This window comes from Leopardus geoffroyi, chromosome A3 (genome assembly GCF_018350155.1).
Source record: "Leopardus geoffroyi isolate Oge1 chromosome A3, O.geoffroyi_Oge1_pat1.0, whole genome shotgun sequence".
Lineage (NCBI taxonomy): Eukaryota > Metazoa > Chordata > Mammalia > Carnivora > Felidae > Leopardus > Leopardus geoffroyi.
This window is the reverse complement of record NC_059336.1, coordinates 109,355,854-109,380,870: the sequence shown is the minus strand read 5'-3', so window position 1 is coordinate 109,380,870 and position 25,017 is coordinate 109,355,854. Positions and strand designations below refer to the sequence as shown.

General features: G+C 44.4%; 1 pseudogene; it reads left to right on the top strand.

The window, feature by feature from the left end:
- LOC123581427 overlaps positions 1-21,968 on the top strand; it is a 34,446-nt pseudogene extending 12,478 nt beyond the window's left edge.
- The last annotated feature ends 3,049 nt before the right edge of the window (positions 21,969-25,017 follow it).

Below are 25,017 nucleotides of genomic sequence, written 5' to 3'. Positions count from 1 at the left end.
TAGAGGGCAAAGACTGGCACTTTGGTTCTAGCTTTGCCAAGTGCAGGACATTGGACAAGGCCCTTAGTCTCAGTGAAACTTACTCTGCTTACACATAAAACAGGTTTAAAGATAGCTTACATTCCCTACCTTACAGGGTCACTAGGATCAAGAGTACCATGTTCATGACCGTAACTGGCAACCATGGAGTGCTAGAGAAATGCATGGCATGATGATGATGATGGGTGTGGTAATGATGTTTTCTCCCCACCCCCACCTCCAACTACTCAAGACTTCCAGGAGTCACTTTCTCAAGACTTCCAGGAGTTACCCCGCAATGGACAAGAACTGACACTGAGAAGAACAATAAGCTGCTGAAGAGAATGACTGGGAGCATAGAGTGTGGGAAGCTAGTCTGCAGCTCAGCTTTTGTGCTGGGCCAAAGAGCTAATGGGGTTTTGGCTTCGTGAGCACCTCTGTTGAAACTCCCTGGGGAATTTTGCTTTATGAAATTCCCAGCCACATAGGATCCCACTGGGTTGGTGATTAGGAGCCTGGAGGGCTCTCTTTTCGATGAGAAAATGTGTTTGAAGTCTGCTGGGAAGAGCTGTAGGAGGGAGTTGGGGGGTTCTTCCCTGACTCCCACTGTGCATTGACAGAAGCTGCCCCACCACTGCTTATTGCCAATTCATTTGGTCTCCAGAGCCAAAGAAAATATATTTGAAGTGAACTCTTTGAATTAGACCCATTTTTCACTAGGATCCACAGATGGTAAAATACTAATGAACAGGTGGGTTGCGCAATACTTCCAGACTATTTTAGATCGGTTTTTACAGACTAAGTTATTAACACCAGAGGTGCTGGCTGACATATATTCCAGTATAGTTAGCAGACCCAGAAGTCATTGATATCAGCACAGAGCAAGTTCAGGACTATTGAACACAATGTCTACTTTACCAAAAATGGAGTAGTAGATAAAGGGACAGACTGAGATTGCATGCAATTCATCTCTGCAGATAGAGACAGCTAATTTTGTAAGGCATTTCCAGCAAAAGCTGTGACAATGGCTACTATAGAAGTCTCTACCTTTCTTTTCTGCCTGGGAAGGGTATTCTGTGATATTTACTGGAATAAGAAGGGATGGAGGAGGTGGAATAGTTCCTCTGGAAGTCACATCTACAAACGGAACAAATCCTGGAGTCCCTCAAATTTCCATCCATACAGGAAGTTACACAGAAGGAAGTATGGCCTTGCAGCTAAACCATTCCAGTCTTGAAAACACATTATTCAGTAACGCTTGTCCAGAGCCTCTCCTCTAGCTCACAGTGCTTCACATGCTCTCCATTACCAAACCTTAAAACTCTTTTCCAGCCCCAAACACTCAGTAACATGTGCGGCCCTTGCTTATATCCTGATTTGAGCAAACCAACTTAATGCAACAGTAGAAAGACAATGAGGGCAAGTTTCATTTGGATGGTGTACAATATGATACCAATAAACTATTTTTAGTTTTGGTAGATATGGTGGTTATGTCAGAAAATACCCATATTTGTAGTAATGCACGTCTTTTTTTAAGTTTATTTATTTATTTGGAGAGAGACAGAAACAGTGTGAGTGGGGGAGGGGCAGAGATTAAGGGAGAGAGAGAGAGAGAGAGAGACTATCACACAGGCTCCACACTGCCAGCACAAACCCTACAGGGGCAGGGTGGGCGGGACTTGAACTCATGAAACTGTGAGATATGACCTCAGCCGAAACCAAGAGTAGGACGCTTAACTGACTGAGCCTTCCAGGAGCCTCTGTAGTAATGCACACTTAAATACATAGGTGAAATGACACAATTATGAGATTTGCTTTAATACACTTCAGCCAAAAGAAATGGGATGGAAGGAAAAAAGTAAAAATGATGCCAAAGAGGGAACATACTGACAATTGTAGAATTTGGGTAACTGATATTTGAAGTTCATTATACTATTTTCTCTAATTTCTCTAATATGCTTGAAATTTTTCCCAAGACAATTCTTTTACAAAAAGAGAAAGAAGAAAGCAAATACAAATATTCCCAGAACATGATAAGCATAGGCAAAAATAAGTCAGATAAGGGGCGCTTGGGTGGCTCAGTCCGTTAAGTGTCCAACTTTGGCTCCGGGCATGATCTCATGTTTCATGAGTTTGAGCCCCTCATTGGCTCTGTGCTGACAGCTCAGACCCTGGAGCCTGCTTGGGATTATGGGCCTCCCCCTCTCTCTGCCCCTCCCATGCTCACACTCTGTCTCTCTCTCTCAAAAATAAACAGTAAAAAAAAATTTTTTTAAATAAGTCAGATAAATCTATATTCAAACAATAAAAAGAGATATTTTACAGATAGATAAGTTCATCAAACAAACCTGATGTATTTGAGGACCATTTATGAAATCATGGGTCAACAGGGCACTGTGTGATATATTTCAATACAAAACCCCAAAATTATAAAAACAGGATCATGTGCACAAACATCTTAAGCCTTTACCATTCTTTTTCAGTCTGACTGGCCTAGCCTCACTCATAAAATATTTACTAAATGCATATTCCTTTTAAAATTAGCAATATACTATTGAATTCTTTACTTAAATTTTTAAAGAAAGACTTTTCAAAAACATTCAAATCAAGTCAAAAACAGTATGAAGTGAGGTAGGGCTCTGAAGAGAAGGGAAATTGAGTTAAAACTTTTCAAAACGGAATTTAACCTCATATATTTAAAGCGTAGCTTTCTGGCAAGATTCATTGTTTTCCTCCCAAGCCCTCTGGGCTGTGGCTAGCGTCTGGAGGAAAGCATTGCTACTCATAAGTGGGGTTTTAAGAAACTGGCATGGATTCTGGAAGAAGCAGCCATTGGGGGGGGGGAGGACTTTTTTGGGGTCCTCAAATAGTTTAAAGACAGCTGACATTTACATCTAACTGCTGCTTAAAAGACCAAGTTTCATTTGAGAACATTCAATCAGTTGGAATCAACTACCCCATCTTGTACGAGACAAGGCCAGTGTACAGTCTTGCGTCCCTTGTCCCTTGGAAGCAGACAGCTCAGAAGCAGGGAGGCCACCGGGAAACAGGCTGGGTGAGCAGAATGCTGCTTGAGCCAGAACACTCAGATTTTTTTTCTGTTTCTCAGGGTCACAGATATTTTTCCAGCTTAGGCTCTTATTTGAGCAAGACCGATATCTTGATCTAGCCAACTGATTTAGTGGAGAGTTAGCTCAAATTGGTTATTTTGCATCTTGTTAGCTGAAGGGGAAAAGGAACACTTGAATGTTTCAGTTTTCACCCTGACATGGAGATGTGAACTTGGGCGAATGAGGATTCTTCCAGCTGCAGAGGTAAGATGAACACACAGGCAGCTTTAGGACCCAGAAGAAAGGGAGGCATCCTGCAGAAAGGTGTGGTTATGGGCTGAGACTTAAGAAGGAGAGAAAAAGAAACTATCTGAGTTAGACCTTGAAGGACAGGGAGGGTGAATCAAACAGTAGTTATGGCGTAAGCCAGCTCACACAGGCCATAGTATAGACAGAGAGGCTGTGGGGAAGAGTGCAGAGGTCCATCTGACTATACACAGGGTAAATCGAAGGGAGAAAGAGATCAGAAGTTTAGACAAGTACTTTATGGAAAATCTGGAATGCAGGGATGGGAATATTAGGTGTTAGGTAGCTCCTGGGTGGGGCACTGGGTGTTTGTTAGACATGATGGGAGCTGCCTTGAAGGTAAATCCAGCCGTGGTGAGGAAAATGAATTGGAGTCATCAGAAGACAAATGGTAATAATCACCCCTGTTACTGAGTTTTTCTCTGGTGCTACTTTGTATATATAATCTGATTGAATTCTCACAGCAAGAGGTATTATCCCAATTTATAGATGAGGAAATTAAGCAACTTGCCCAAAGTCATGCAATTGATAAGCAGTGGAGGCAATATGCTTACTTCCTCTAAATCCCTGGACTCCTTCTTAAGGAGGCCAGAAGGGGTAGGAAATGATGAGGGTCCGAACTAGGAAGGCGGCAACAATGATGAAAAAGGGAGATCAAATTCTTTTTTTTTTAAATGTTTATTTTTTTGAGAGAGAGAGCAGAGGAGGGGTGGGGGCAGGGAGGGGGGGATGCGGACAGAAGATCCAAAGCAGACTCTGTGCTGACAGCAGAGAGCCTGATGAGGGGCTTGAACCCACGAACATGAGATCGTGACCTGTGCTGAAGTAGGATGCTTTACCGACTGAGCCACCCAGGAACCCAAAGAGCTCAAACTCTTGAGAAGAAGAACTGAAAGACTTAGCAAACAATTGCCTATGGAGGGCCTTGATGTGGAGCCTGGGTAGAAGGAGAAATGGTACTGTGGCTAAGCTAAATAAAGATACCAGGAGAAAAACCTGGTGTGGGACAAAACATTATTAATCTGCTTTTAGCTATGCTGAGTTTGAGATACCATTAGAAACTTCCAGTGAAAATGTCCATCAGGCAGTGAGAAACAGTTTGTCTGCTGAAGGGAGGAGATGGAGGTAGAAAGAAAATCTGAGGCATTGTGGGCAACTTGTAAAGCAGTGGAAGGAAACCAGCCAGGTTTTCTGTTTCTTTTCTCTCAACTCAAGGGTACAGATGCCTTTTGAGCTTTGTCAGCCACCACCACCCCCAAACCATCTACCCCAATTCAGGAATGAAATGCAGAAACGTAGGACAAAATTTTACACGTGGACACACGGAATAATTCTCTGACCTTCTGTTGTTGGGTAGAGTTGAGGTGGCTTCAGTAGAAGTGTGAGAATTCTAAGTAAAATGATAAGGGGCAACCCACTCTCTCTACCTTGCCCTCCACCAAGATAAGCCAAGGGCATCTGTCTTTAGACCTCAAGTCCTGGTCACCGTCCCCAAGAGCCACCATGCACGCTGCCCAGCACAGGCGTTGAGGGGCTAACACAGGTCAGGGAGGACATGTGCCCTGTTTGGGGGTGGGGGAAAGGTGAGGCTCAAAGCTTGTAGGCAATGCATAGCACCCCTGAGATTTTTTCTGAAAATATCCTAAATGACAGAGAGTGTGGTGGAAGGGCAAGAGTCCACTGTTGGATTCCCCAGCAGGTTCCACAAATGAATGACAGAGTGTCAGTGGGCGTGAAAGTGAAATAAGCATGGAAGGAGTTTGTGCAGTCTCTTTCGGTCAGGGACCAGGGCTATCGCCTCGTCACTCTTTCACTGATGGACACGTTCTCATCTCCATCCACCCTCTCCCTTGCCACTTGCCTCAGGATGTCACATGTTTCCGTTGTGAGCACACAGGGGTCACGGTAGGACAACTCTCCCACCATGAACTTGAAATGACAGGAAATCAGATTGCTGGATAAGACCAAAACTTGAAAGTCAATGCTGATGAATCAGGGAAGAAATACGGGAGGGAGACCGCCTGAAAGAACAAATGTGTTCCTGGAACAGCAAGATTTGACTGGATTCTGACTGATAAGATATCTGAAGAAAAAAGGCATCCGTGAGAAGGAGAACCCTGCTCAGCTATGAACAAGGCAATTGCACTTGGTAAATTTTCCTGAGTACCGACTAGGGGCCAGCAGTGAGCTCACATTCTATTGGAGGAGACAGAAAATAAACAAATGCACCTATAACCAAATGTCAGGTAGTGATTTGTGTGTCCCAGGTGGAGGATCTGCAGAGCAAATGACAGTGGCTGGTGCTTAGTGGCCACAGCAAGATGTGCCCATTCGAGTTTTGTGGCAGATTTCGGAGGCATGCTCGGACCTACAGCCCCAAACCTGGGTCTCCAGCGTTTCCTGGTGATATTTTGACCTACTAATAGCCCTTCTGTTGATTTCCTTCTGTGTGAATTTCATGAAGACACACACAGAGAAAGGAATACATATCAAGAGTACGCAGCTCGATAAATTTTCCAAACTGAGCATACCTGTCTAACCAGCACCCTGAACCCCTCTCATGCTCCCTTTCAGCTCTTTGTCCACCACAGGTTAACTACATACTGATGCTAACACCATAGATTTGTTTAGCCTGTTTCTGAACTTAATATAAATGGAAATACATACTGTCTGGCTTCTTTCACTCAATATTATGTCCATGTAATACATTCATATTGTTGTACGTATCAGTAGTTGGTTCTTTTCTTTCTTCATGGTATATTTCATTGTTTGAGTATATTATGATACATTTATCCGTTCCATTTAAATGGACAGGTCATTTCCATTATTCTTTTTTTGTAAGTTTATTTATTTATTTTTAGAGAGAGAGAGCACAGGGAAAGGACAGAGAGAGAGGGAGAGAGAGAATCCCAAGCAGGCTCTGCACTGTCAGCTTGGAGCCCGACGTAGGGCTTGAACTCACAAATGAAATCACAACCTGAGCCGAAATCTAGAGTTGGATGCTCAACCAACTGAGCCACCCAGGTGCCCCCTATTCTCCTGATAAATTCTTTTTCTGTTTAAAGCTGTTAGAGCTAGTTTCTAATGTTTGCAGCTATGAATCCTGACTGACACATTTTTGTTTTAATTGTAGATTGTTATTGAGTGGGAAAGTGACTGAAGATTTTCTGTAGAATTTCTGTAGAAATTCTTTCTTTTTAACAATGCTATGAAGACATGGACTTCTTCTTCCTCAGCTACTTGGCAAGGAACACAGCCCACTCTGTCTCAACAGTGAGGTCAAGGGATCAACAGTAACATTCTTCATAGTTAAAACTGAGTTCCTGGCTTAAATACAGTAATTTCTGGAATAGTAGCTATAACTTGGGGTCTCTTTGGTTGCCACACAAATTGGTTAGAAGGCTGTCTTTGCAGGGGCCATTGAAATGGCCACTTCTGGGTATGTGCCTCAGCAGTTATAGTGGCTTCCATCTTGATTGTGCAATAGGAGAGGTTCTGAGATTGTGGTTTTGGTTTTCTTCACATCCCCCCTGGCCCCAGCAGCTGCTCTTGGGAACTCTGAAGAGCATTATTAATAGGGTAACACAATCCAGTGAAGAAGAAAATGACAGACTCAATGAAAGGACAGTCATTACCAGTTATTCATCCATCAGTGGGATCTTCTCATTTTCCACGCACACAAGAATGCCCCTCAATGTGGGAGTCCACCCTGTCCGAGCAGGGCTGTAGGAGAAAAGAATGGCCCACTCTGCCTTTTCCTCATTTTCCTCTCTGGCCAGGCCATATCAATTGTGGAGGCCATCATTCACGGCCTGATTTTCGAGCAATGAGTTGGGCCAGCCAGTAATTGTTCCCTTTGGTTATTCAGCCCAGACGCTTGTAATCACCATGGCAAGTACTCACTGAGCACTTACTGTCTGTACTGGGTACTGTGCCAGGGACTCCACGTGCATACCTTCTTCATTAAAGGCCAACTTCTCTATCTGTGCTCTGGATACCATCTTTTCATCCTTCCCGAGGCCTCTCCTCCTGCAGTGAACATGAACCTCTCTCTTCTCTACATAAGCAGTCACTCCCTCTCCCCTGGATCATTTCCACGAGCAGCCATTTCTCCCTCCGGGCACACTTCCATTCCTTAGCTCTTTCACAACACAACTTCCTGAAAGAATTATCTATGGTCATAGCCTTGCTTCCTCATCTCCCAGTTTTAGCTCAGCCAACTCCAGCAGACTTTCCTCCTCTCCCTGCCACTGAATCTGCTGACTTCAAGGTCATGAACGACCTCCTTTGGCCATCCAAAGGACATCATCACCTCTGTCTTCATCTTACTAACTTCTCAGCAGCGCTTGATCACTTGACCACTCCCTCCTTAAAATCTTCGCTCCCAGTTTCCATGATGCCATTTCTCTTCTCCTCCTTCCTAACCTGCTGCACCACCTCTGACTTTTTGCTGATTTCCCTTTCTCTGTCTAATCACTATGTGTTGGAATGACGAAAGACTTGGTCTGGATCTTCTTATCCTGTCCATCTATATACCCTTTTCCTAAGTGAGCTAATTCTATCTCATGGGGATTTTTTTTTTGGTTGTTTTAAGTTTATTTACTTATTTTGAGAGAGTGAGAGAGGCAGAGAAAGAGGAAGAGAAAGAGATCCCCAAGCAGGCTCTGCACTGTCAGCTCAGAGATGGACATGGGGCTCAATCTCACAAACCATGAGATCATGACCTGAGCCGAAATCAAGAGTCGGATGCTTAACCTACCTAGCCACCCAGGCACCTCTGATCTCATGTTTTTAAATACCCCATCTTGATACCAATGACCCTTCCCCTGAGCTCAAGCCCCTACATCCTACTGTCTGCTCTGGATTCCCAATGTCTAGGAAGCATTTCAAATCTGGTGTAGACAAACAAAGCTCTTGGTTTCCCCAACCCCAGCTTTGCCTCCCACTCTCAATAAACAGCAGGAATACGCACCCTCTTGTTCAAGGCAAACATTTAAAAATTATCTTTAAGTTATCTGTCCCTCATTTTCCCAAGTAAATCACCAGCAAGTTCTGTTGGCAACAGCTTCATATCAACAGTTAATTATGAGTCTTGTATTGCTTTTCGTTTGACCAATTAAAAGAAAGTTGGGAAGATGGAGGGAAACACCCATGTTTTCTCATATTCTTCATAATCACCATTTTAATAGCTGTGTGATGTCTCACTGAGTGGACGCATCCTGATTTCCTTCACAGGCCTCTGATGTCACATCTTCACTTCTTCTCATATTTGACTTTAATGAACAATTGTGCAGCAAATACCTGCATGCACATACAGGTGTTGTGTTTTTGTTTTTAAAATAGAGAAGCTGATATTTTAGTTCAATATAAGATCACTGAGTGGTTGCCTTAGCAGAGAAGGAACTAATATCTAAACCCTATCCCTCACAATTCAAAATTAGAGAAACCAAGAGTGGAGGAACCGGTGTGACCTCCCAAGGTCCTGTGGCCAAGAAAGGCAAGGAGACCACTGAGGCACAGGCCGTGGGGAAAGGGAGGCTCAGGCTAGTGGTCCAGCTGTAACATGATGGATGCTTGGGTTCCTCATGTAGCTGAGACTGAAGCACCTCTGGGCCCAGCCACCCTGTTCTGGAAAGATGTTGTCATTCTGGGAAGGATGAATGAACAATGACAACACAAGCATTTGAGCTGGAACCTTGGGCGCCAAAATGTTGAGACTATTAAAAAGCTCAGCGTTGGGGCGTGGGATTACATTTCAAAGACAGCTCCTGTGGCAAGTGCTGAGGCTAACAGGGACCTCAGTCTGACCTTGGACGTGGATGCCCTGGACCACTTTCAATAGGAGAGCAGGTGGTAATGACAGAAGCCAGAGTAACTGAAGCTGGAGGCTCTGCTGTGGTCTCGTCCATTTCTCTTCTTTTCTGACCCTCTTTGGATTGACGAACGTGCCTAGTATTCCTGACCAATAAAGCAGACTGTAGGAAGCGTCAAAAAGTGAACATTCGACTTCCTGCTAATAGAGCATTGGAAGTTTAAGCCCCTAACTAGAAAATGGATATTTGCACCTTCACACTGTGGCTCAGGCTTGCATGCTACATGCAGGATTCTTCCCTGAGGCTATATTCCCGGAAAAAGGATTACTGATTCAAAGGACATGAACATTTTTATGACTCTTGGCCAAAAGTACAATTTTTTTCAAAGGGATGCACTAACATCCACTTTCTATTTCTCCACACCCTCTCCAGAAATGAATAATTAAATGGATTTTTTTTTTTTGTGGTCAAAACCAAGAATTCTTTTTTTTTTTTTTTTTTTTGAGAGGGTGGGGAGAAGAGCGGGGAGAGGGGCAGAGGGAGAGGGAGAGAGAGAATCCCAAGCAGGTTCCATGCCCAGTGCAGAGCCTGATGCAGGGCTTCATTTCACAACCATGAGATCATGACCAGAGCTGAAATCAAGAGTCAGAGGTTCAACTGACTGAGCCACCCAGGTGCCCCAAACCAAGAATTCTTGAGAGGAGCAATCAGTGTGAGAAGCAATGGCCCACAGAGGAGTAAGTGCCCTTGTGAAACACACTCATTGCTACTGGTTCTGAAACGTATGTTCCCAGGCTGCTTCCCACATGCCTCATCCACTCTCTCAGGGCTTCTCTTCTGCGACAGCTGGGTCGGGTTCTCATGCCCTCACCCTCCCTTCTCATGCTCGTTAAAGCCAGCACAGGGGCACCTATGACATCAGTCCCTTACCTCTTCATGTGGCTCTAAATCAAAGTATTGCCTCTCTTTTTTTTTTTTTTAATTTTTTTTTAGTTTATCTTTATTTTTTTTTTTTTTAATTTTTTTTTTTTTCAACGTTTATTTATTTTGGGGACAGAGAGAGACAGAGCATGAATGGGGGAGGGGCAGAGAGAGAGGGAGACACAGAATCGGAAACAGGCTCCAGGCTCTGAGCCATCAGCCCAGAGCCCGACGCGGGGCTCGAACTCACGGACCGCGAGATCGTGACCTGGCTGAAGTCGGACGCTTAACCGACTGCGCCACCCAGGCGCCCCAGTTTATCTTTATTTTTGAGACAGAGAGAGACAGAGCATGAGCGGGGGAGAGGCAGAGAGAGAGGGAGACACAGAATCAGAAGGCTCCAGGCTCTGAGCTGTCAGCACAGAGCCCGACGCGGGGCTCGAACTCAACTGCGAGATCATGACCCGAGCCGAAGTCGGACGCTCAGCCGACTGAGCCACCCAGGTGCCCCAAAGTATCGCCTCTCTTAAGCACATGTGTGTCTCTTAAAGACTGAGGAATAAAAAGCTCTCTGTTAAAGGAACTTTGAGCTTAGATGTCCCAGACTGAGAGTCCATCAAAAGCTGGACCTTTGACTCGAAGGGCAAAGGACCTCATCAGGCTGTGATTTGAGAAGCACCAAGAGGCCAGAGCTTCAAAGTTGAGACCAGGAAGATGAAGTTGGATTAGGAGGCTCTAGGCGCACCAGAGGAATGAGGTGGTGGGAACCAAACCTGAGATGAGGAACTAAAAGTGGAAGCCCCCAAGGCTGAAAACATGCTCCACTGATGTCAGCATTTCGCCCAAAGCCGCTCCAAGGTGAGCATAGCTCACTTGAAATAAAAACCTGAAAGTTGTTTTTCACGCCAACAAATAAAGAGCAATTTAATAAATACTTATCAATTATTTTTTTATAAAACGCATGTAAAGCATGAATGGTTTTAATCTTTTATAGTCATGACAATAAAAGCTTTTAGTCCTGTTCACGGTTCTATCGTTGCATAAGCCTGGGAAAGCCTTGCAATCCTGCTGGCCTTGACTTTTATTTATGAGCTATAGACAATTACACCCTGCCTAATGGCTTGGGGGGCAGGTGAGGATGAGGAGGGCAAATTGAGTGTTTAAGCTGAAAGTCAGATGTGTTCTTTAGTGGTTGATGCCAAGCATTACCTATGACCAAGGTCTAATCTTGAGGAGTTCAAGATTAAATAACAGGTAGACGTGAATGCCTTGAGCTCGTTGTCTCGTGTCACGGATGTGTAGTTAACAGCCTACAGCCCAGGTTTGTAAGATACTAATGGGAATATAACACAAACCTCACAGAGAGTAAAGGACAGAGGAAACTTAAAAATAAGAGGCAGGAAATCAATGATATTTAATTTGGACATGTGCCCCCCAATGCATCTGGAGAAAAATCAACAAAACATAGATATCAATGGAAAACCTAGAGAGATGAGCCATAATTACTCTAAAAAGATATGCAGACAGGAAATTGGATAGGAGTTTAGAATGTTGTTTTAGGCTGCACAGATGGCCTTTTGTGCCTGCAAAGGGAAATTTATCTCTGAATGATAAAATGGAATTGTCTATAAAATCAGGCTAAAATTTGCCATAAGCCATTTCTCAACTGCAGGGGTTTCTGTATTCTGTAGGTTAGTCCATGATCCTTGCAGAGACATGGGTGCAGGAAGGGGGTCAGGTTTACGGTCAGACATCTTTGTGGGATCTTTGCCTTTTGTAGCTGTGTGTGTTCTAACTTATCAAACCAATGGGTTTCATTCAAGAAAACGGAGAGAAAAAAATCTCCCGTTCAAGGTTGTTGGAAGGACTACAGATAAAACAGATGAAGTTCCTGGCACATGCAAAATAACAAATAAATGTCAGTGAACGGCAGCACCGTGAGGAGAAATGAAAGTGGACTCCTGAGTTTTCAAACTCCACCCATCACAGAGTCTTTCTCTGCCCTACCTGGTCCCACAGTCCTGATCCCTGCTCCTCACCCGCAGCCAGCAGAAGCTCTAGAACTGTTCAATAGGAGGGGCTGGGAGATGATGGAGACCGGGCCAGCCGCTGGGAGAATGAGTTGGAGCTGAGCTTACGTGGGGGACGTGCTTGCTAGCTGCCCCACTCGCCAGCCGCCACCAGCAGCTCCCAATCCGCCTACAGGGTTTCTAAAATGGACTTGACAGGATCAAAATCTAGGCTATTTTCCCCTTTAAACTATCCATTTTTCCAGTGGCAAAGTACAGCACTTTCTTGGTGTCTTCCTTCTACAAATCATGATGGGATACATTTTCAACACAGGCTTTGCCAATTGTTTTTCAAATGTTGTTGCACATAATAATTTTAACCACATGCTTTCTCAACGGCTTTATATACTCGTTCATATGATAGTTTTGGCCACATGCTCTGCCGCATGCTGACTGCTAGTGGTTTGAAGAAAAGCTGTTAGAGATGCGGGCCCTTGTACCCCCACCGAGCCACCTGTTGGCACCACCACTATGGTGGCGGTGGCAGTAGTTCCTAGGAGGTAGTTCCTCCTCTGGAGAAAGTAGTTCCTAGGAAAGCAGGAATCCTTTCGGGCAATACCCTTGACTCTGATACCAAGCTTAACAAGGGGATGTGCTGCATTCTCAAAACAGAAATAACAGCTGTGTCCATCAGAACCCTCAGAGACCCTGAGATGTGGGGGAGGGGAGCAAGGGTGAGGTAGAGGGAGGCTGGTGGGAAGGTCTTACCTCCCTGACTTTCCCTATCCTCAAGCTCTTTATGCTGAAAACTGCTGATGCCAGACAGACTCTGGATTTGGGTTGGATGTTGATGTGCTGTGCATGAGTCAGGATCTCTAGTCCTCACCCCAAAATGACACCACGTGGAATGGCGCTTTGCCCTCTGCCTCTTAACTTCATTGGTTTCATATAAATGCAGCGTAGCCTCTGGGTCAGAGGACTTTTCAGAAAGGGATGACCAAAAATAAATAAAGCCTCTGTGTGCACAGAGGAAAGGAATGGGTCAGAGCGATAGGCCAAATATTGAACTATGAGAAAAAGCAATTGGAGAAGTAAGAAGAAAATGGAACTCAGAAGTTGTAAGTTATGACTGACTTCTCAAAAGCTGGCAGAACACTTGAAGCCAGAGTAGAGAATGTAAAGAAATTCATAAATGGTCTCTATTTTAGCTAAAGTGAGGAAAAAGCATGAACTTCAAGTGAAAATAATGTTCAGAGATGAACATAGGGCGCATTAAAGATGTGGAGGAAATTAGGAGCAGAGAGATACACGCAAAGAGAGACCAGACGGTATTCTAAGCAGTGGGACTCAAATAAAAGTCCACACACACACAGATAAAACCAAAATATTTAGTGATTTCCTTTTCCTGTGGTCAGCTTTAGAATCTACCCCAAGGCCATTTGCTTTTGTGGTTATTCAGATTTTGTTTCTCTTCTTTCCACCTCCTACTGTCTAGTCCCTAATCCCCAGAGTTTGGGTAGAAGAAGGGAGAGGAAGTGAAATTCAAATCTGTGTTTGGCCTCTGTTCTTGGCCTTTTGGCTGAGAGATGTGAGGGGGAAAGAGGTGTCTGTGGCCAGAGTGTGGTTCCTAGACTGTGTGGGTGCTGTTTGTTTATTTTTGTGTTTAGCTGCTCTACTCATATTGCCCCAGTTTACCACATCAAGAACTGTTTGGGCAGGAAAGAGAAAGACTCAACAAACATTTGTTGAATGGCATGAGTCTGCTTTGCTCCCTCTTCTTTAACCTTCCTCAGCGGAGTTTATCAAGTTCCTAGTACAGAACACGTGCTAAAGTCTGATTCAGTCTGCTGTCCATGATGCGCTAATCGCCAGTGGGACACAAAGTAGTCTAAAGTGTGCACCAGTGAAAGATTTTATGTCAACAACAAGGTAAATAAGAGAAAGTCTAAGCTACTCAGGAGCATAAGCTGTTTTCAAATATTTCCATATGTAGTTGCTTGCCAGTGAGAAACATGCTAAATACCAATAGCATTTCTCAATTCATTAAAGCAAACCAGCGGGGCCTCACCCTGGGAGTGCTGAGGACCCTTTCTTAGCCACTAGTTCATGTACATTACATATACATGTTAGTTATAACCATGCATCCTTTCCATAGTTCTCAATATTTCAGATCATTCGCTAACCTGGTCTGCCCTTCAGTCATTCCAAGCAAGGTTTTATCATTACCTACAAAACTATGCAACAAGGCAGGGAGCAGTGTGTTCCTCTAATACTGACTGTTTCTTTCTCCTTGTTTAATCTGGAAAGGACCCTCCCCACCCCACTTCCCCAAAATCAAAATTCTGTCCTGCGAGATGACTTAGGGCTGGATGAAAGATAAAAAGGCAAGGGTCTCTGAGGTCAGTGAGGATTGCAAATTGATTTGGAAGAGGAGAAGAGATCCAAGAAGTTGGAAAGCCCGGCTCAATGTGGGAAGCCTCTTCTCTTAGAACATGGATCCCAATTCTCTTCCAGTTCCATACAAGCTGGGTATAACCAGCAGGAAATTTAAAGTCCCTTTCAGGCTGTAGCCCATGACCTGGGGAGAAGCTCTACTCACCAGCATGCATCTGGAAAGGCACCATTTTGCCACATTGGGCTCCCAAAGAGCCCTGCACCTTGGGTGTTTTGAGAGAACCCCAGGTTACATAGGAGAGATACATTTCTTGCCTCCACCATTGATGGCAAGCATTTCTTCAGAGTCATCAAAAGAAGACAGGCTTTTTTTTTTCCTTTGAAAACTTGACAGGCAGCAAAGAGAAAAAGAAAGACATATACAATATTCCAGGAATCCCACATTTTTAGAGCCTTTTCATCTGTGAATCTACTTTCCACTGAGCTCATGTCTACCTTCTGATGGGCTTACCACTCTACCCCAAATTCAAGTCAGTAACTTGTTCAACTTTGACCAAGAGACATTTTTAAGACAAGTCCCATAAAAGCATAAAATTTTACATATGGCAAAGGCAGTCAATATCTACATAAAACTGATAAACATGCATGATTCCAAGGGAGAAATTTTCCTCTCTGTATCTACGATTAAATCTACGATTTAATCTATGATTAAACTTAATATGGTTTATATATCTTTGGTCAATGAATCATCTCCTCTGATTTTCATCCATCCTCTTCACCATTCTTGGGAGTATGGGTCATACAGTCTCACCATCAGTAAGTCAGGGATGCAGGTTAGGGCAGCTTTAAAAAATCAAATTCAGTTATTGGAGCACAAATACATGACTATATGATGACCTTCTGATGGAGGTGGTCATTAGGTCCTGGGCTAAGAAAACCTCAGAGAGAAGAATAAGGGAGCACCAGGTAGGTGCTGGTGTCCCTACATGACTTGACAAAGCAGTGACGAGTAGATGTGACTTTCATCCATTCATCCCCCATTCTCCCTTCTCAAGCCATTCTTGTCTTCTTCATATATTCTCACCTGGTTCTTCCTGACCCTGAGTCCTAAAAGAAGCCTAATTTCACTTCTAGATCTCCCTCCATGAAAGTAAAGAATCAATACAAACTGGATCTACTTCTCCTTTTAGAAGTTAGAGGGATTTCTAGCTGAAATCCACATTGGCCAGATGAGATGGTCTTCACGAATGTTAATTCTTACTTTGAGCACAGAATCAGCACAGAATGGGCCATTTGATATGTAAAAACACCCCCAAGTCACCCAGTGAAATGGACAATACTTAGAGCCATGGATACACTGTCTACATACCTCCTTCAAATGAATCTTTATTCATTTGTTTAGTCCACAGCAGGAAGCCAACTGCTTCACTTCGGCCCAGAGTGGGGAATGCTAAGACACTGAACAAACTGCATGCAGTTTTCCAAGCTTCAGTAAATTCGAATTAAAACACTGACTGAAAAAGCCCCCAGTACTTTTACATGTTGAGCTGTTGTTGAAACCCTTTCTTCACATGTGATGAGCTCAGATGCAGAATGTTTTGACTCAAATTGCATAAAGGCTTGGCAAAGGCTTGTGGGGAGGAGCACCCTGTCACAGAAAGCAAGAGAAAAACAAGGCTGGGGCTCGGCACATTCTCTCAGAGCACACAGGCCACCGTGGGCCAGGGTTTCTGTTATTAAAAAAGCAAATAGAGACTTCTCTCAACACAGCACTAATTCCCAGGTTACAATAAGTCAACAGACACTTTTGTCATGGCTTCCTGTTACAGAGTGTCCCAACAAAGTACATCCTTGATGGACTGATATCTGTTCTAAAAGGCAGAACAATTAGACATTAGCCAATATCTGTTTCAGTTATGTTAAAGTCACAAATGTTTAAAACGGCCATCATTTCAGAGTTGACCGCATGCAAGATACATATTGCTTTAATAAGTTTATTTAACATCTGGAAGGGATACACATTTTGCTGGGACACACCGTTCTGAGGAGTTTATAAAGGATGCGGTGCTCACAGAGCCCAGGGTTGTTAGCTCTGACTCTGCTAGCACTGGTACTCCCCAGCATAGATGCCTACAGTGTGGATCTAGCTGCAGACTTAGGCTCAGATTTCAGTGTTTCCTGAGAAAAGTCCCTGGGAAGGACTATGAACACAGCTCATGATAAAGTTTTTGCCCTCAAAAAGACAGTCATTCTATTCCTGTGTTTCAGTTGAAACTGTAGGAAATCCAGTTTAAAGAGCTAGATGGCTGCAATGAATGGACCACACAGAATGCCATGCTGAGCTATGTACACTTTGTTTTTCCATTAATGCGGAATCCAGTAAAGTTTTAAAAGTTTCTTTGGGTACACGAGTCCAGCAAGAGAGAGGAAGATGAATTCAAGGGAGTAGACAATGTAGGGAGATGTAGGGAGCAATTCAAGGCCTTGAAGTGAATAATGCTGGGAAGAACAGGAAGGAAGGAAGAAAATAAGAGACACTTCAAAAGAAGAAGTGATAGGGGCACCCGGGTGGCTCAGTCAGTTAAGCATCCGACTTCGGTTCAGGTCATGATCTCACAGTTCATGAGTTCAAGCCCAGTATCGGGCTCTGTGCTGACAGCTCAGAGCCTGGAGCCTGCTTCTGATTCTGTGTCTCCCCCTCTCTTTGCCCCTCCCCTGCTCATGCTCTGTCTCTTTCTCACTCAAATATAAACATTAAAAAATTTTTTTTAAATAAAAAAGAATTGATAGACCCTGATACTGAGCAGAATTCCAAGCAAGAATCTTGAAATTCACCCTAACTGGATCTGCTTAGTCACATGCCCACCCAGAACCAATCACAATGACACAATGACCGTGGAGTCAAATATGCTGATTGGGGTCACATGCTCCACCCGCAGAATCAGGTTCTGTAGAGACAAATGGATCCCCAAACTGAAACGAGGGCTAATGGGCAAAAACTAAATAGAAGCTGCAGGATTAAGCCAAATATCTATTACATATTGTTTGGCTGAATCCTTTTCTCTTTGTTTCAGTTTATGACTTTTCTGTTAGATACAACGATTAAGTGGTTTGCCCAAAAGTTTCAAAAATGTATTATACAGAAATCAGAACCGCTGTACTCACCATAGTGTTGAGAAAAGAGAGCAAGTGTTTAACAAAAACTTTTGAAAGGGTAAGAAGAGTGACTAGAGTGAATAGATTCAAATTCTAGACAAATGCAACCCAGTCTTTGCCCCTGAAACAGATTTTAGGAGCATCCTCTAAAGCCAGGTGAATTCTGAGGCTGCCGTGTTCTGCATACTTTCCCCCCTGATTCAGTTGTGGGCTGGGCTGGTGGTTGATGGCTCTACAATATGAGGCTACTTGTCACTCTGGAATCAGTGATGAGGGGTGTGACAAGGTTTGGTGTATCTTTGAAAATTACTTAAAAATGACTCCCGGTTTTGATTTTTCTCCCTACACTATTGCATAAGAAAGTCTTTAGCAACCAGTGGTACGTGCTTCTGAGAAGCATTGACCACAAGTGTCTCAGATTCAAAACACATAGTACTTTGTGGAAAGAAAGGCACCACCCAACACACAGACCCATCCTAATTTTGAATGGACTTAATTTCTGGATTCTAGACACTGCCTCACAATGCTATTAAAAACAATAAAAGAGTCTCATTAAAACTCCGGAGGCTGAGCCCACGAACAGTGACTAACGGAGTTCCTAAGAGAAAGGTATATGGACAGCATTTCTAAATTTTGAGCTGGCTGGCTGGCTGAGGCAGATGATCTCACAGAAGGAATGGTTTTCAAAATATCTGACGCTGACCAATCAGGGCAGACAGCCAACCAACCTCAATGGTCACTGATCTTACATGCTACCTTTCCTCACCCGTGGACTGGGCAGACCTAAGAAGGAAACAAACACAAGGCTGTATTAGAGCAAGAGAAGGCTGCTCTAAATGGGGGAATGGGAAGCCAGCCCATCCCTCCTAATTCAAACTATTCCGAGGAGAAGACACTGATGAAAAGAAGGAGGGAAAGAAGTTGAAGCAGACATAAGAGGTGGCAGAGATGGACAATGATGAAGCAGAAGCGGGGAAACAGAGGGAGAAGAAATGAACAGAGAGGAGAGCAGGAAGGGACACGGACATAGAGGAGCAGACAGGGAATAAGGAAGAACAGTGAAGAAGTCCAAGGAAAGGGGAGGCTGAAAATTCAGCCAAGTAGAGGAAGAAAAAGAATGATGATGAAAGGTAAAGCAGAAAAAGAGAGGAGCTAAATCGTGATGAAAAATGGTAATGTTTCCGAGTGATCATTGTTGCTCATACCATATAATGCAGGGGTCAGCAAACTTTTTCTGTAAAGGGGTAGACAATGAATAATTAAGCTTTGTGGATGGTACAGTCTTTGTTCAACTCACAACTCCAGTAGCTGGAAAGCAGTCCCAGACAATAAGTAAGCAAATGGGAGTGGCTGTGTTCCAGTGAAACCACAGAAACAGGCATTGGGCTGGATTTGGCCTGTGGATCATAGTTTGCTGACTCCCACGGACGAGGGTGGTTCTGAAATTTCTGGTACCTCCACAGTGCCCAGCATGACACAGGCACAGAAAACTAGAAAATATTAGAACCTCCTGGAACAGCCATTTTACAGCACCCCCCCCCCAAAAATGGTCAAAATAGCAGCCATTTTCAATGGCTTTTTAATAACTCCTAACCTACAAAATGACAGTTTCCTGTGATTCAACCTCTCTGCTGCTTGATTGGTCATTTGCTCCCTGGCCCGTATGATACCCCCATGGTCTCTCTCTCCCAAATAGATCCCATGACAATGTACACGGAAGAGAAGCACTAGGTGGCTGATTCAGAGCCATATTCAGTGTTGGCTGTTAAGCTTTCAGATTGGCAGAGTTCTCCATCCCCTATAGGTCATGGCTCCACAGAGTTTCAATCTGGGTCCCAGTACTGCTTCAGACATCAGAACCAAAAAACAAAACAAAACAAAAACCCTTTTTGTCTCTTTAATTTATACCCTCCCCTATTTCCTCCCGTTTGGCTCCTAGAATGCCTCTAACTTAACTGCAGATCTAGGTTCATCTCCAATTACCATTAATTTCCCTAAGGGGCCTATGGTGCTTGGGAACAGCTTCAGTGATGGGAGGTAACAAGGTGTAGCCAAGGAGGTTCCCCTGGGTGTTGGAGCATGCTTAGCTCTCAAGCTCAGTATCAGAGAGGCAGGGGCTTACTCTGGCCTCAGGCTCAGACTTCTGACAATGACCTCATATTCTCTTGTTTTGTGATTGGGAAGAGCACCTTGCAGCCCCTGACATGGACAATTCTTGCTTGGCCAAGGGTTTCTGTTTGGGGAAGCCAGAGCCACTACTCTATGGCCTCTGAGGCACCATGCAGGTCATGTGAGGTTGATTCTGTGGCTGGTTTTCTTTTGTTTATTTTCATTTGGTACCTAGCACGCTGGCCATCCTTCCAAGTTTGTCTTGGCTCCTGACCTCAACCATTCTTCAGCCACCAGTGGTCCTTCTCCCATCATTTCCCAGGGTAGCACAAGCCACCTTGTGAATTACCAGAGTAAAGAAATGGCCCAAGGGACATTGTCTTGAAGCCACACGATTGCCTGTAAGTAAAACTTGATGATGCCAAACATTCAGAAAAGGAAAAGGCAGCACGGGTCTAGCTTGACCACCCAATCTGCATTCCAAGGAGAACGAACACTCAGCTCTTGCGGGAAGGGAATCCTAAGGTGTTACTCTCCTAGTCAATAAAGTGCAGAAACCCTTCTGTAGGCATTTTGCCTCTGCAGGAAAAAGTCCAGCTTGTATTTAGGAATGAATGAGTGTGCATGGGTGTGTTTGCATGAGCATATTTGCTTAAAAACATTTTCTAGTAACTGCTGACAACAGCAACCCTAAGCCACCAGACACGCAGTTCTCCCCATCTTGAAATGGCCTGTTTGCTCCCCAGAGAGGCATCTGTGATGCTCCAAAGAATCATCCCTGGCCTCCCCCGTCTCTGAAATCTACATGCCCTGACCCTTACTCCCCGGCCTCATCTGTCTTCCCAGCCTCTCTGCTCCTGTCACGCAAAGTTACTCAATACCCAGTAGGAACTAACCAGAGCCAAGGCACCATGTTCCCACAGCTCCCATCTTGCCATTCACTTTGTGTGGCTCGGTTCCTCTGCACTGCCACCACAGGGCACAGAAGGGGAGAGAGCTCCACATTTCCATCCCCAGCTTTGGGAACCAGATCATTCCTCCTCCTTTGTCCTGCACCAGTCACTACTGCCTCTGGTTGAACCCCTTCCCCACACCCTGCTATCTGCAGCCCAGCATGTGCTATTTTTTGTAGCCAAATCTCATGACAGGCTGCAGGCAATCCGGTCATATCATCAATAGAGCTTCATCTTTTTCAGTCTACTTAGAGCTCAGGTTTAAATCTACCTAACTAGCTCTTTTATCTGCATTATCTTTCATACTCTTTTTTTTTTTTTTTTTCTCTTTGAGGTCTTAGTTGATCCCGTTTGAAATGGTGGAAGAAAGAAGCTTTGTTTAAGATAGTCTGATTTACTATACCTTTCTCGTCTCTGTTTCTTCCTTTGTAAAAGGACTACTTCCTTTGTAAAAGTAACTACCCACTTGAGAAGGGCCCGCTGAGCCCATGCATCTGCAGGGAGCGTATACTGTGCCACTATCCATCCAGACCGGAGCGCAGCATCACCTGCAAGCTTTGCGAGGCTGTCTGCCCCGCCCAGGTCATCACCAGAGAGGTCCAGCCTCAGACCACCCGCTATGATAATCCACCCGGCCAAGTGCATCTACTGCGGCTTCTGCCAGGAGGCCTGCTCTGCGGACACCATCGTCAAGAGCCCCAACTTCGAGTTCTCTGCGGGGACGCACAAGGAGCTGCTGTTCAACAAGAAGATGCTCGACAACAGGGACAGGTGGGAAGCTGTGATCATGGCCACATCCAGGCCAACTACCTCTACCGCTGACGCCGCGCACCCAGCTGGCCTGCCCACAGCACGAGCTGCCCAATGAAAGAGCTCTGCCTTCTCCCCCCACCACCACCCCTACCCCCCGCCAGAAAAAGCATTGCCTCCTTTAGCAGTTGTTTGTTTCCATTGGTGGGGCCATCCTGAGATTTTTTTTTCTCTTAAGAAGTGAAAGATTACCTCTCCCTCTCAAGAATGCTAGATAATTCATCAGTGTGAAACACGTTCCAGAGCCAGCTCTCTTGTATTCACTAAACCCTCCTTCCCACCTGATTACTAAATATGACTGCAGATGCCACTGGGTTCCTTCTGTTCTTGGAACAGATCCTACTTTTCCAGGGATGGGGTGGCTGACTCACAGCCCCCTGTGCTGCTTCTCTCTTGCTTGTGATAAAACAAATACAAATCAATAATTGTTTTAATGTTTATTTACTTTTGAGACAGAGAGAGAGAGAGAGAGAGAGAGAGAGAGAGAGAGAGAGAACAAGCAGGGGAGAGGCAGAGAGAGAGGGAGATAGAATCAAAGCAGGCTCCAGGCTCTCAGCTGTCAGCACAGAGCCTGTCATGGGGCTCGAACCCCCAAAATGTGAGATCGTGACCTTAGCGATCATGACCTGAGTCAAAGTCAGAAGCTCAACCAACTCTGACAGCCAGGTGCCCCACAAATCAATACTCTGAAACACACATGTACTCAATATTTTTTAAAACAACACTTACATATACTAATAAACTGTTCGATTACATTCGCCTCTCTTTTATATTAAAACTATGGTTTTTACATGCTTATTGCTCTAGCGTGTTATTATGAACGCATCGCCTTTCACTGGCTCACCCTGTACCAATTTGCCGTCATTGTATTCATTATTTGATGTTCACATGTCCACAGCCGGGCAAGTAGAAACTCCATCCAGCACCATACTGATACTCTTGAAATCCCTTTGTTTTCAGGCCACAGCAACAAGATGCTGTTTTTTGTGTGTTTTTTCTTCCTATCCTACAACCGGACTCAACCAACTTCCAAGAAATCCTGATTGCTTTGAGAACAGAATAATATTAGAAATGACAGTCCAAACTTCTCGCCTGTGTGTTGCAGAGAAGTGCCCAGCCTTTAACGACTGTGGCTTGGGGCCTATTTTGTGACACAGCCAGGAAAGATGTTTTTGTAGGGTAGGAATTCATACTGATTTTCCTTGTAGAGCATATTAGGTTGCTATAGGTTTTAGTCAGCCAAGGTCTCGTAAGAAAAATAGAGTGACAGTTCCTAGATAGTCTAAAGGTAGGTAGTTTTCCAGCTAAGCAGTGAGGCAGAAGCCCCCAGAGATACCCCCTCCTCAAGATAGGGGCACACAGCTTGGCCCGGACCCTGGAGAGAGAACAGCAGGGCTTACAGCTTCCTTGATGGCACCGCCTGGCTGCCTGGTGTCCTCCCAGAGCTGCATTTCTATCAGGATTAACTCTTCATCTCCACTTTGCTGCTTTACTCCACCTTTCTTTGCCACCCAGCAGCCTTAGTGCTGCTTGTAAGGTGCTCAGGACTGCAGGGGTTTCTAGGACGCAGGATTTTCTGTTTTCAAACCAAGATAGTCCCAGGCCAACTGGGATGAACTGGTCACCCCATTGCCAGTGACCTAATAGCAGGACAGCTGAAGGAGTTCATCACGTCTGCACTCTGCTCAGTAGAATACTGGAGGACAGAATAAAAATATGCTTGGGATTTCCATGTAAGGCAATCACTCATGTGAATTTAAGAGTCATGCTGCAGTGTAGACAAAGTCTCTAGCTCATCCAGCCAAGATAATTACATGCAAAGCTGGAAGAGGTTGAGCTGTTTAACCTAGAAAACACACAGCTGTGAACAATTTTCTCATTCAAGAAGCTCTGGTCTTCTAGCTGCAAAGCCTGGTTTCCCCTTCCCTTCATCAGAGGACCCTCTAGAAGGTAGGTCTGCAAAACCAATGCAGGATAGGAGATTCTCCCGGAGGGAGAGGTACAGGGAGTAAAGCCCCCGGACGCTGTCTTTATTACCCACAAACACCCTCTCTCCTTACCCAAAACACCCCCCATCTCTCACCTTTGTGGGATCTCAAGGTCCTTTGGATTCTAGAGTCAGCCATTTCAATACAAGGCTTATTTTTCACTTCGAAACGTGAAAACTTGAAACCCAGGGAATATTATTTTATACAATGTCAAACTGAATATGCTCATTGCAAGATACCACACCACTGGATTTTGGTGTGCAGCCATCCACTTGAAATACAAATGAACATGAACCTTCTATCTAAAATACGTCTTGGGGCGCATGGGTGGCTCAGTTGGTTGAGCCTCTGACTCCTGATTTTGGCTCAAGTCATGATCCCAGAGTCATGGGATCCAGCCCTGCACTGGGCTCTGCACTGAGTGTGCAGCCTGCTTGAGATTCTCTCTCTCTCTCTCTCTCTCTCTCTCTCTCCCCTTCTGACTCTTGCCCCCACTCACTCTCTCTCTCTCAAATACATACATACATACATACATACATACATACATACATACATACATATATAAATACATAAAGAAAACACTTCTTCATGAGATTTTTCCATGCATCAAATAATTGAAAGCCCAAACCACTGGTCAGGTTGTAAAATCGTGAAATTCTCTCAATTCTGAGAAGTAGTTTAAAATTAAACCAAAAAAAATGCCTTACAGTCTCTTAGGAACAGACGCTAGCTGTGGTTTGTCACCCAATATTGAAAAGGCTATGGAGAAAATGATGACCTTGTGTAAGGTGTGTGCACTCTTCCTTAGAATTCTTCCCTCTGAAGGGAAGGTCAGAGGGCCGATCTTGCTCCCCCACGTGGTCCCCACGTGGTCCCCTCGTGGCTGGGAAGTACCTATTCACCACCAACTTTACTTCCAAATACTAGTTTACCATAGCATACTTAATTGTATTTTCTGAAAGAAGTACCTCAATGTTGTATTTTGGCACGAGATAACTATAAACATACAAAAGAAAAGGGTCCCGAGTCATTTGGCCATTTATAGACACGGTACTTGGTGGGGGGGGGGGGGGGGGACTTGAAATTCTGTGTCTCATAAATTTAAAAAGTCTTCTGTAAGAGCTCTTGTTGAATTATAGCTGACAACAGCATGAACAGCCTAGTCACGCCACAGAATTCTTTCCAGATCCAGCTTCATAATTCACCCTCTCCCATGAGGTCTTTATTATTACATTTAGAAGACTCTTCTTAATAAGGGTCACTTATGGGATCCTAACTGGGGATGCAAGAGGGAGGAAGTTTAATAGCTTTTCCAGGAGTCATGACATTGTAGAAAACAAATGCTGGATTTTAAGATTAAAAACTTAGCACTGAGTGCAGTTTCCACCAGAAACTAGATGTGCTGCCCTGGGAAAGCTGCTTGCCCTCTCTGAGCTTTAGTTTTCTCATCTGTCAACTGTTCAATGGGTTCAGTAATTTGCAATCCTTTT